An 11,823-nucleotide genomic window follows, 5' to 3' on the forward strand; every position below is an offset into this window, starting at 1 on the left:
AGACAGACTCTCACTGTCGCCCAGGCTGGAGTGCAGTGGTGCGATCTCGGCTCACTGCAAGCGCCGCCTCCTGGGTTCACGCCATTCTCCTGCCTCAGCCTCCCGAGTAGCTAGGACTACAGGTGCCCGCCACCATGCCCGGCTAATTTTTTCTGTATGTTTTTTTAGTAGAGACGGGGTTTCACTGTGTTAGCCAGGATGGTCTCGATCTCCTGACCTCGTGATCCGCCCGTCTCAGCCTCCCAAAGTGCTGGGATTACAGGCTTGAGCCACCGCGCCCGGCCAGTCTTTTTTTTTTTAAACACTCCTCCCTGCTCCTCCCCCTAAAAGTAAATTGGTTTTCTGTTTCCTAAATAGTAAGTCTGGTAAACTAATAATCCCATCATCCCCCATAATCTAAGAATTGTTCCCCAATAATCATAATGTCCAAACAATTTCTAAGATCCTAAAATTTTAAGAGCTAATCCAGCCAACCAAGTTTGATTTGCAGGACCTAAGAGAAATCAAGACTAAAAGAATAGGTTTTATCCAGGAAAGTTCTTGTAAAAACTGTTTCACTGCACAAGCATCAGACTTCTTTATGATACTGATGGTCTCATCATCTAGTAAAGAACTGAAAGGATGGGCCAGGCGTGGTGACTCACGCCTGTAATCCCAGCACTTTGGGAGGCTGAGGTGGGTGGATCATGAGGTCAGGAGTTCGAGACCAGCCTGACCAACATGGTGAAACCCCGTCTCTACTAAAAATACAAAAATTAGCTGGGCATGGTGGCGGGCACCTGTAATCCCAGCTACTCAGGAGGCTGAGGCAGGAGAATTGCTTGAACCTGGGGGGCGGAGGTTGCAGTGAGCCGAGATCGCACCACTGCACTCCAGCAAGACTCCATCTCAAAAAAAAATAAAGAACTGAAAGGGAAAAAAAAAAAAAAAAAAGCTCTAGAGGCTGACCTCAAAATTCACTATGCTATTACTCTTTTAGTTGTTTTTTGAAACAGGGTCTCACTCTGTCTCCGAGGCTGGAGTGCAGTGCTGCTGCAACATCTCACAGCAACCTCCCTCTCCTGGGACTCAAGTGATCCTCCTACCTCAGGCCAGGAGTTCCAGACCAGCTTGGGCAACAAAGTGAGACCTCATGTCTACAAAAAATTTTAAAAATTAGCCAGACGTTGTGCACACACCTGTGGTCCCAGCTACACAAGAGGCTGAGGTGGGAGGATTGCTTGAGCCCAGAAAGTCAAGGCTACAATGAACCATGTGTGCACCACTAAATTCCAGCCTGGATGACAGAGTGAGATTCTGTCTCCAAAAAAAAACAAAAAAAAGACCGAGACAATTTGTTCACTGCCCTATCTGCATCCCCTGCATCCCCTACACAGTACTTGGCACACAGCAGGAACTCAAAAGTTCTTGTTGAATATATGAATAATAAACATCAAAGAAAACCAGCTTCAGCAATTCTAGTTCTAAGAATTAACCCTACAGATACAGTCATACATGCAAAGAGCCAAGTGTATATGCTTCTTCACTGGAGCATAGTTTGCAATAGCAAAAGACTGGAAACACTATCCTATCAGTGTAGGGTAGGTGCCAAGTATCTTTATTGCTGATACAGAGTAACCACCAAAAGAGGTATAAAAACAAGCAAAAGGGCCAGGCGCAGTGGCTCACACCTGTAATCCCAGCACTTTGGGAGGCAGAGGCAGGCGGATCACCCAAGGTCGGGAGTTCGTGACCAGCCTGACCAACATGGAGAAACCCCATCCCTACTAAAACTACAAAATTAGCCAGGCACGGTGGTACATGCCTATAATCCCAGCTATTCAGGAGGCTGAGGGAGGAAAATCACTTAAAACCTGGAGACGGAGGTTGCAATGAGCAGAGATTGCGCTACTGCACTCCAGCCTGGGCAACAAGAGTGAAACTCCATCTCAAAAACAATTTAAAAAAGCAAAACAAAAAAAAACAAGCAAAAGATATAGATAATATTAACAGTGTGCTACATTTATTTTTTAAAAATGCAAGAAATATACATATTTGCTTTATATGTACCTGGTATCTCTGGAACAAATTTTTGTTACTTGCTTTGTTTTGTTTTGAGACAAAGTCTCGCTCTGTCACCCAGGCTGGAGTGCAGTGGCACAATTTCAGCTCACCGTTCTGCCTCCCAGGTTCAAGCGATTCTTGTGCCTTAGCCTCCCGAGTAACTGGGATTACAGGTGCACACCACCATGCCCCGCTAATTTTTATATTCTTAGCAGAGACATGATTTCACCATGTTGGTCAAGCTGGTCTCAAACTCCTGACCTCAGGTGATCCACCCGCCTTGACCTCCCAAAATGCTGGGATCACAGGTGTCAGCCACCACACCCGGCCTTGAACAGATCTTAAGAAAATAATAATATGAGTTGCCTCTAGGAAGATGAACTGAATTGACAGGAAGACAAACGTAGATGTTTCCAAGGGCATTCACTATATACTTTCTTTTTCTTATCAGGTGACTTGATACATACTCCTTAATGGATTCTGACTTCCATGGCCGCCATCCTCCTTATATACTTTTTTGTCTTTTAAATTTTGTATTATTTATTTAAAATATAAAATTTGTGGCCAGGCGCGGTGGCTCACGCCTGTAATCCCAGCACTTTGGGAGGGTGCGGCAGGCAATCACGAGGTCAGAAGTTTGAGACCAGCCTGGCCAACATGGTGAAACCCCATCTCTACTAAAAATACAAAAATTAGTCGGGCGTGGTGGCATACGCCAGTAATCCCAGCTACTCAGGAGGGTGAGGCAGGAGAATTGCTTGAGCCTAGGAGGTGGAGCATGCAGTGAGCCCAGATCGTGCCACTGCACTCCAGCATGGCTGACAGAGCGAGACTCTGTCTCAAAAAATTAATAGGCTGGGCGTGGTAATTCACACCTGTAATCCCAGCACTTTGGGAGGCCGAAGCGGGCAGATCACTAGGTAAGAGGTTCAAGACCAGCCTGGCCAACATGGTGAAACCCCGTCTCTACTAAAAAATACAAAAATTAGCTGGGCGTGGTGGCGCGCGCCTGTAATCTCAGCTACTCGGAAGGCTGAGGCAGCAGAATCGCTTGAACCCAGGAGGCAGAGGCTGCAATGAGATGCGATTGTGCCACTGCACTCCAGCCTGGGCGACAGAGCAAGACTCAGTCTCAAAAATAATAATAATAATAACAATAATAAATTTAAAAAATGAAAAAAATAAAATTTGCTAAAAACAGTTCTGTCCTCCTTTTTTTTTTTTTTTTTTTTTTTTTTTTTTGAGATGGAGTCTCGCTCTGTCGCCCAGGCTGGAGTACAGTGGCCGGATCTCAGCTCACTGCAAGCTCCGCCTCCCGGGTTTACGCCATTCTCCTGCCTCAGCCTCCTGAGTAGCTGGGACTACAGGCGCCCGTCACCTCGCCCGGCTAGTTTTTTGTATTTTTTAGTAGAGACGGGGTTTCACCATGTTAGCCAGGATGGTCTCGATCTCCTGACCTCGTGATCCGCCCATCTCAGCCTCCCAAAGTGCTGGGATTACAGGCTTGAGCCACCGCGCCCAGCCTGTCCTTATTTCTAAGACAGGGAAAGAAACAGTTTAAATGTCTCACACCTGGATCTTAGATGATAAACATCCTCCCTACTGGCTGAGCACTGGGAGGGCAGAAATGGAAGATGGAAAACTCACTTAACCACAAATCTCAGACATTGCATCCCATACTAGCATACTACCTTAGAAGAAAATTCCAAAGGCCGGGTACGGTGGCTCACGCCTGTAATCCCAGCACTTTGGGGGGCTGAGCTGGGCGGATCACAAGGTTAGGAGTTCAAGACCATTCTGGCCAACATGGTGAAACCCCATCTCTACTAAAAATACAAAAAAAAATTTAGCCAGGCGTGGTGGCGGGCGCCTGTCGTCCCAGCTACTCGGGAGGCTGAGGCAGGAGAATCCCATGAACCCGGGAGGCGGAGGTTGCAGTGAGCTGGGATCGTGCCACTGCACTCCAGCCTGGGCAACAGCATGAGACTCCATCTCAAAAAAAAAAAAGAAGAAATTTTTTTTTTTTTTTTTTTTTTTTACCAACTATCCCAATCTGAATACATATGGAGAATGTTTTCACAGAGGGATTATTGGAAGGGAAAAAAAAAAAAAAAGATCATTCGATTCAGCATTTCCAGAAGCCCAGAAAGTAGGTCAGTGAATTTGTACTTTAGAAATATCATAATTACTTGCTAAAAACAAATTATTTCCACTGAGGGGCCTCAAAATCCAAATGGCACTAAATTTGAACCCATGAAACTTAAGAAACTAAAAATTTTTTGAAAATCAATTATAATGGCTGAGCCCGGTGGCTCACACCTATAATCCCAGCACTATGGGAGGCTGAGGAGGCCGGCGAATTGCTTGAGTCCAGAAGTTCAAGACCAGGCTGGGCAACATGGCAAAACCCCATCTCTACAAAAAATAAAAATTAGTGAGGCATGGTGGCGTGCGCCTGTAGTCCCAGCTACACAGGAGGCTGAAGTGGGAAGAACACCTGAGCCTGAGTCTGGGGAGGTCAAGGCTACCGATCGTACCACTGCACTCCAGCCTGGGCAACAGAGAGAGATCCTGTCTCAAAATAAAAACGGAATGATCTTCACAATCCATCCCAAAACATATTGGAGATAACCCTACCTTTAGCTAACTATTCCCTGAAAAACAAGAGAGTATTTACTAAGTAGAACACATTATTGGACAGCCATTCCAAATTGCTCTAACTTTGCCAAGCCTAAATGGCAAGAAGAAACCAATTCCTGGCTCTCCTATTTGATAACCTACATACTTCTGCAGGCTCTTAAGCCAAACTAAGCCAACATCTTAAGAGAGTTAAGACTGACATAGTACATTAGCAAACACATCACCTTCTTTTCCTATTAACATTGTTGTTCCCCATAAAGGTCTATTCAGCACTTTTTTTAGTAGCCCTCCATAGATAATATGAAGAAATGCTCATAAATTTAGCCTGTAGTTCCTCAGGCTCAATGGCTTGAAAATGAGACAAGAAAAAAAATAGTTGGAAATACTGTCTTCTCTTCCACCATGCCCACGAAGCTAGGCAAAGGCAATGATTCCGCATTTAATCACTAGATGAATAAGAAACAGGCTTGAATTTAGAAGAAAGATAAAGGACTGCAAGAACATTCAGTAAAGAGTACTGCCTCTATTTCTTTGCAGAGCAGCTCTCAGGATCTGCCAATAAACCTCATTTTGACATGGAACGCCCCATCCACTCTAATCCAGGGCATATCCCTCAAGACACAGTCAGTCAGCCGGAACTCTGCCAACTTTTGCTTGGGAGTTGTGTGAAGAACAGTAGCAACAAGAGCCTACTTTGAGAAGGAGATCAACAATCACACTCAAGAAGAAAAGAAGTTATTTGGCAAAGGGATGCACGTTGCCAAAATGTTAGTCACAGCTTCAAGGGCCCAGTTTGTGTCTCTACAACTATTCTTTGCTTTGACACAGTCCATTCTCTGACCCAGGAAACAGCTCAGCTTCTGTCACCCTCCCCATCTGAAGCAGTGAAGAATCCTTTCAATTTGGCATTATCAAACTGTGACACAGACAAGATGTCCACCAGAGACTGAAAGGGGAGAAAAAATACGTAATTTGTCATTTTCCACATAGGACTGGCTCAAGCAGAGCAATGGAAAACTGTGACAGGATAGGAAAAATGGGAACTCATTACGTTACTGTAATCCCAGTTACTCGGGAGGCTGAGGCAGGAGGACTGCTTGAACCCAGGAGGCAGAGGTTGCGGTGAGTCGAGATTGTGCCACTGCACTCCAGCCTGGGCAACAAGAGAAAAAGTGTCCCAAAAAAAAAAAAAAAAAAAAAAAAAAACCAAAAAGGTACACTGTAGGTTGAAATAGCATACTATTAAGCAGGTTTTTACTCCCAAATAAGTGCGTATATTTTGTAGCCTGCAGCTCTTCCTGGGGTTGTAAAAAGACTACATTTGCTGAAGTTGCCTAAACCAAGAGCCATGAATTCTGCTGTTATTTCAGAGCAGGAAAACAGACTAAAGCATACCAGGTCACTCTCCCAATCAGAGAGCCCAAGTAAAGAAAAGAACATTTAATAATTTTCTCTTCAACAGAACAAGACTTCTGTCTCTTGCCTTTTTTTTTTTTTTTTCTAAAAACACCTAGTGAGTCTAGAGTCTCTTCCCTTCGTAAAAGCCATCAGTAAAATCTGAAAACTCCAATGTTCACACCTCCCCTGCATTTCACCTTGGTGCTGCTATCACATAACTTATCAGTACCAGCTAGGGTAAACACTACTCTAGTATCAAGTGTAAGGTGGAATTGGTAAATGACCAGCCTGGCCAACGTGGCAAAATCCCATCTCTACTAAAAATACAAAAATTAGCCAGCCCAGTGGTGCATGCCTGTAATCCCACCGACTTGGGAGGCTGAGCCAGGAGAATTGCTTGAACCCAGGAAACGAAGGCTGCAGTGAGCCAAGATTGCGCCACTGCACTCCAGCCTGGGCAATATAGCGAGACTCTGTCTCAAAATAAATAAATAAAAACACTGCATTCTACTAGTCTCCATCAATTGACTTCATTCATCTCCACCTTCCCCAACTCTTAACTTCCCTATCTTCATCTTGATGGCAACCAACACAACGTAACACAATATGAAATTTTTACTTTTAAAAGTTGACATTAGGCCGGGCGCGGTGGCTCACGCCTGTAATCCCAGCACTTTGGGAGGCCGAGGCGGGCGGATCACAAGGTTAGGAGATCGAGACCATGGTGAAACCCCGTCTCTACTAAAAATAGAAAAAATTAGCCGGGCGCTGTGGCGGGCGCCTGTAGTCCCAGCTCCTCGGGAGGCTGAGGCAGGAGAATGGCGTGAACCCGGGAGGCGGAGTTTGCAGTGAGCCGAGATTGCGCCACTGCACTCCAACCTGGGCGACAGAGCGAGACTCCGTCTTAAAAAAAAAAAAAAAAAAAAAAAGTTGACATTAGTAAGAATTTAAAAACTGAACATGCAGGCCGGGCGCGGTGGCTCAAGCCTGTAATCCCAGCACTTTGGGAGGCCGAGACGGGTGGATCACGAGATCAGGAGATCGAGACCATCCTGGCTAACACGGTGAAACCCCGTCTCTACTAAAAAATACAAAAAACTAGCCGGGCGAGGTGGCGGGCGCCTGTAGTCCCAGCTACTCGGGAGGCTGAGGCAGGAGAATGGTGTGAACCTGGGAGGCGGAGCTTGCAGTGAGCTGAGATCCGGCCACTGCACTCCAGCCTGGGCGACAGAGCGAGACTCTGTCTCAAAAAAAAAAAAAAAAAAAAAAAAAAAAACTGAACATGCAGCCAGGTGTGGTGGCTCACACCTGTAATCCCAATGCTTTGGGAGGCCGAGGCGGGTGGATCACCTGAAGTCAGGAGTTCAAGACCAGCCTGACCAAGGTAGTAAAACCCCATCTCTACTAAAATACAAAAAATTAGCCAGGCATGGTGGTGCACGCCTATAGTCCCAGTTACTTGGGGGACTGAGGCAGGGGAATAGCTTGAATCCGGGAGGCAGAGGTTACAGTGAGCCAAGATTGTGCCATTCCACTCCAGCCTGGGCAACAGGACTGAAACTCTGTCTCAAAAAAAAAAAAAAAAATTGAACATGCATCAAATCAAAACCAGTTCTTCCCTGGCTGGCATGCAGACACACACACACACACACACACACACACACACAGCAGCAGCAGCAAGGCTGAGAGGAAGAAAGTCATGTTTCCTTTTTTTGTCTTTGTTGTTGTTGTTGAGGTGGAGTTTTGTTCTTGTTGCCCAGGCTGGAGTGCGGTGGCACGATCTCAGTTCACTGCAAACTCCACCTCCCCAGGTTCAAGCAATTCCCTGCCTCAGCCTCCCAAGTAGCTGAGATTACAGGGGCCCGCCACCATGCTCAGCTAATTTTTGTATTTTAGTACAGACTGGGTTTCACCATGTTGGTCAGGCTGGTCTCGAACTCCTGACCTCAGGTGATCCACCGCCTTGGCCTCCCAAAGTGCTGGGATTATCGGCATGAGCCAGCATGCCCGGTCTTGTTTTTCTTTAAGAGACAGGTCGGCCAGGTACGGTGGCACACGCCTGTTATCCCAGTACTTTGGGAGGCCAAGGTGGGCAGATCACAAAGTCAGGAGTTCAAGACAGCCTGGCCAATATGGTGAAACCCTGTCTCTACTAAAAATATAAAAATTAGCTGGGCGTTGTGGCACATGCCTGTAATCCCAGCTACTCAGATGGTTGAGGCAGAAGATTCGCTTGAACCTGGGAGGCGGAGGTTGCAGTGAGCTGAAATCACGCCACTGTACTCCAGCCTGGGCAAGAGAGCGAGACTCTATCTTAAAAACAAAAAAAAGAGAGAGAGAGACGGGGTCTTGCTATGTTGCCCAGAGTGGTCTTGAACTCTTAGGCTCAAGCAATCCTCCTGCCTCAGCCTCCCAAGCAGCTGGGATTACAGACAGGTGCACCATTGTGTGTCTTCTAAATATCAATATCGCAGTCTCGTTTTCAGACATCACTTCTATGCAACCACTTTAAAGATCCCATGTGTTAACACAAACTTTTAGAGGCAGGGACAGATGAGACCTATATTTCAAAGGAGAGTTTAATAATTTGCCTTGAAGTTATTTACTAAATCCATAGGTAGGCTAAAACTGTCCTTACTCCCTGAAGTTCTCTTCTGATTTGTAAAAGGAGAACAGAATAGCCAAAAACATTCAGTAAGACAGTCAAAAACCAAAACCGTAAGGCAAAAATAACAGCATGAAAAAGGATGGGGACCCTGGGAGAGCCCAAAGCAATAACAAATTATTCAAGTCCTTTAAAAAATACGAATTCTGGCTGAGCGTGGTGGCTCATGCCTGTAATCCCAGCACTTTGGGAGGCCGAGGTGGGCGGATCACGAGGTCATGAGATAGAGACCAGCCTGGCTAACACAGTGAAATCCCGTCCCTACCAAAAATACAAAAAAAAAAAAAATTAGCTGGGTGTGGTGGTAGGCGCCCGTAGTCCCAGCTACTCGGGAGGCTGAGGTAGAAGAATGGCCGTGAACCCGGGAGGCAGAGCTTGCAGTGAGCTGAGATCGCACCACTGCACTCCAGCCTGGGCAACTGAGCAAGACTCTGTCTCAAAAAAAAAAAAAACGAATTCTGGGCCAGGCACAGTGGCTCATACCTGTAATCCCAGCACTTTGGGAGCCAAGGCAGGAGGATCACTTGAGCCCAGGAATTCCAGACCAGTCTGGACAACAGAGCAAGACTCTGTCTCCAACAACAACAACAAAACACACACACACACACACACATATATATACACACACACACGTTAGGCAGGAGTAGTGGCCACACCTGTGGTCCCAGCTATTGGAGAGGCTGAGGTGGGAGGATCACTTTGAGCCCAGGAGGTCAAGGCTTCAAGAAGCCATGATCATGCCACTGCACTGCAGCCTGGACGACAGAGCAAGACCATGTCTCTTAAAAGAAAAAAAAAAAAAAAAAAATTCCATCACATACCAGTTCCTTGCCTCAATGTTATCTTTAAGAACTTTCCTTCCTGATCAAAAACTCGACCATACACACTCATGCTGAACACTTTAAGATTTCCATCTTGGACGGGCGCAGTGGCTCACACCTGTAATGCCAGCACTCTGGGAGGCCAAGGTGGGAAGATCGCTTGAGCCCAGGAGTTCAAGACGACCAGTCTGAGCAACATAGCCAGACCCCACCTTTTAAAAAAAAAAAAAATTCCATCTTCCCTCACTTCACAGCACTTCAACATGAATCCTCAACTCCAGACGTTCCAATGCGTTTCTCAACATTCTCAATCCGACCTTTAACTCGATTCTGATTCCTTTTCAACGAACGCTCTCAAGATTCCCTCTGGTGTAAGCAGTTTCCCGAGCCATCTTCCCAAACGCTAGCTTTCACTTAACTCAATCCCCAAAATGTCACACTGGACTCCTCACTCACAGCATCCTGCTAATCAGCTGTTCCCAACAGGTCTTCCGTTCCCATCTCCCTCTTTGCGCACGATTACCTCGTTCCTCACCCTGAGCTGCCGCCTTACCTCACCCAATCCTTCAGGAGCCCTTATTACCTGTCTCTCAAAAACCTTCCTCCCCATTTTCCCAGTCCGCGCTCGCCCCATACCAATACCCGACCACTCCTCCCCAGATTCCCCACGCCCTCTCTCCTCCAGGTTCTTCCGATTCAGTCCCCAGGCCCCCCGCCCCTCAGGCCCCGCCCCCAAGACCCCTCTCTCCCTCCGGCCCCTCCTCTAATGCCCTCTCTCTTCTCAAGCCCCGCCCCGAGCCCCCCTCCCCCCGGCTTTCCTCCCACTCAGGTCCGCAGGTCATTTCAGCGACTGACCCAGCGGCCCCGGCCTCTTTCCGACCTGGCCACAGCTGCTCTGGGAGCCAATCCTCCGCCGCCTACGCTCCGGCTTCGTCCTGTCCTGCTCGCCCCCCGGCAAGCTCTCTTTCTCGCCGCCGCCGCCGCCCCTTTTACCAACCCGGAAATGGATCTGCTCCCACCGTCCCCAGCGTCCAGGAACAAAATGGAGGCGGGGGAAAAAGGAGGAGGGAGCAGAGAGCGAAGAGACGCGGGACGCATGCGCCCCTGGGAAGCCCGCCCCCTGCCTGCCCACGTAAAGGCGGAAGCGGTTGAGTGGCCGCCATCTTGGGAAGGTCACAAGAATGCCGCTTACCAGTTAAAACCTGGGTTTGCAACTTTAGCTGCAATTGGAATCACCTGGCCAGATTTAAATAACTATGATGCCTGGTTCCCACTCCTGGAAATTCTAATTTAATTCTGGGGTGCAGCCTAGGCATCAGGAAATTGTGGCAGGTGATTGTAACGTGTTGCCAAGGTGGAGAACACTGAGCTAAACAGTCATTGTTGAATATCCTTTCGTCTTTAATCCGCCCCACACACACACACACACTCTCCCCGCTAAATATCCTTACTTAATCTCGAGTTAACGAAGAACCCGCCTCAGCCAACCTTGCAAAGGCCAAGTAGTCAAGCTCCGGTTGTCATAGCAACAGAGGCAGGCCTCGGCTCACAAGTCATCATTTACGTCATCTTACCCACCTGACCCGAACACCAGTCTCTTCTTTCTCGGGCTGGGGTTTCCTCCAGCTTCCAGGGCTGTAGGATGGTGCTATGGACTCCTCCAGCTGCTTGGGCCAGAGAGAGAAATCCTGTGCCCTCCTTGATGGAGCTGCTGTTAACCCCTGACAGCTGACTAAAGATCTCTCCCTAGTCCATCTAGAAAAGCGCTTTCCATTATGGCTTCAAAATACTCTTTGGTTTAATTCCATTCCTAGCACAGAATCTGAAGTAAGGGGACAAGTTTGAGACTTAGTCCCCATTACTTACAAGCTGTGTACCATTGGGCCTCAGCTACCCTATCTGTAAAATGGGTCTAATAGTGCCTGTCCCATCTGTCTCATAGAGTTGTTGGAAGGCTGAAATCAGGTAATGAATGGGGAAACGTGATAGAGCATAAATTATTACTATTTTTGTTTTCCTTCTCTTCTGCCATGAGTAGTACTAGGCACCACCCACTAGTCAAGTAAATGTCACATTGAGTACCTGCTAAACACCAGGAGATGGCTACAGAGGTGACTAAGAGCCTTTGCCCTCAGGGAACTCTCTACGTTGGTGGGCAGACTGGCATAAACAGCTAGCTGAGATACAAGTCAGCATGTGATTAGTGCTGTGGACTTCAGACAAGGGAGCAATTAATTCCTGCTAAAGAATGGAAGG

At 47.2% G+C, this 11,823-nt stretch overlaps 1 protein-coding gene across 1 annotated transcript in view; it reads right to left on the bottom strand.

The window, feature by feature from the left end:
• Positions 1 to 10,610, bottom strand: part of WIPF2 (WAS/WASL interacting protein family member 2) — a 66,654-nt gene extending 56,044 nt beyond the window's left edge. Inside the window, exon 1 of the mRNA XM_037993630.2 lies at positions 10,448 to 10,610. The gene's annotated coding sequence lies outside the window, so the exon portion shown is untranslated. The remainder of the gene's footprint in view (positions 1 to 10,447) is intronic.
• Between the last annotated feature and the right edge of the window lie 1,213 nt (positions 10,611 to 11,823).

The sequence above is a fragment of the Chlorocebus sabaeus genome, chromosome 16 (genome assembly GCF_047675955.1).
Source record: "Chlorocebus sabaeus isolate Y175 chromosome 16, mChlSab1.0.hap1, whole genome shotgun sequence".
Lineage (NCBI taxonomy): Eukaryota > Metazoa > Chordata > Mammalia > Primates > Cercopithecidae > Chlorocebus > Chlorocebus sabaeus.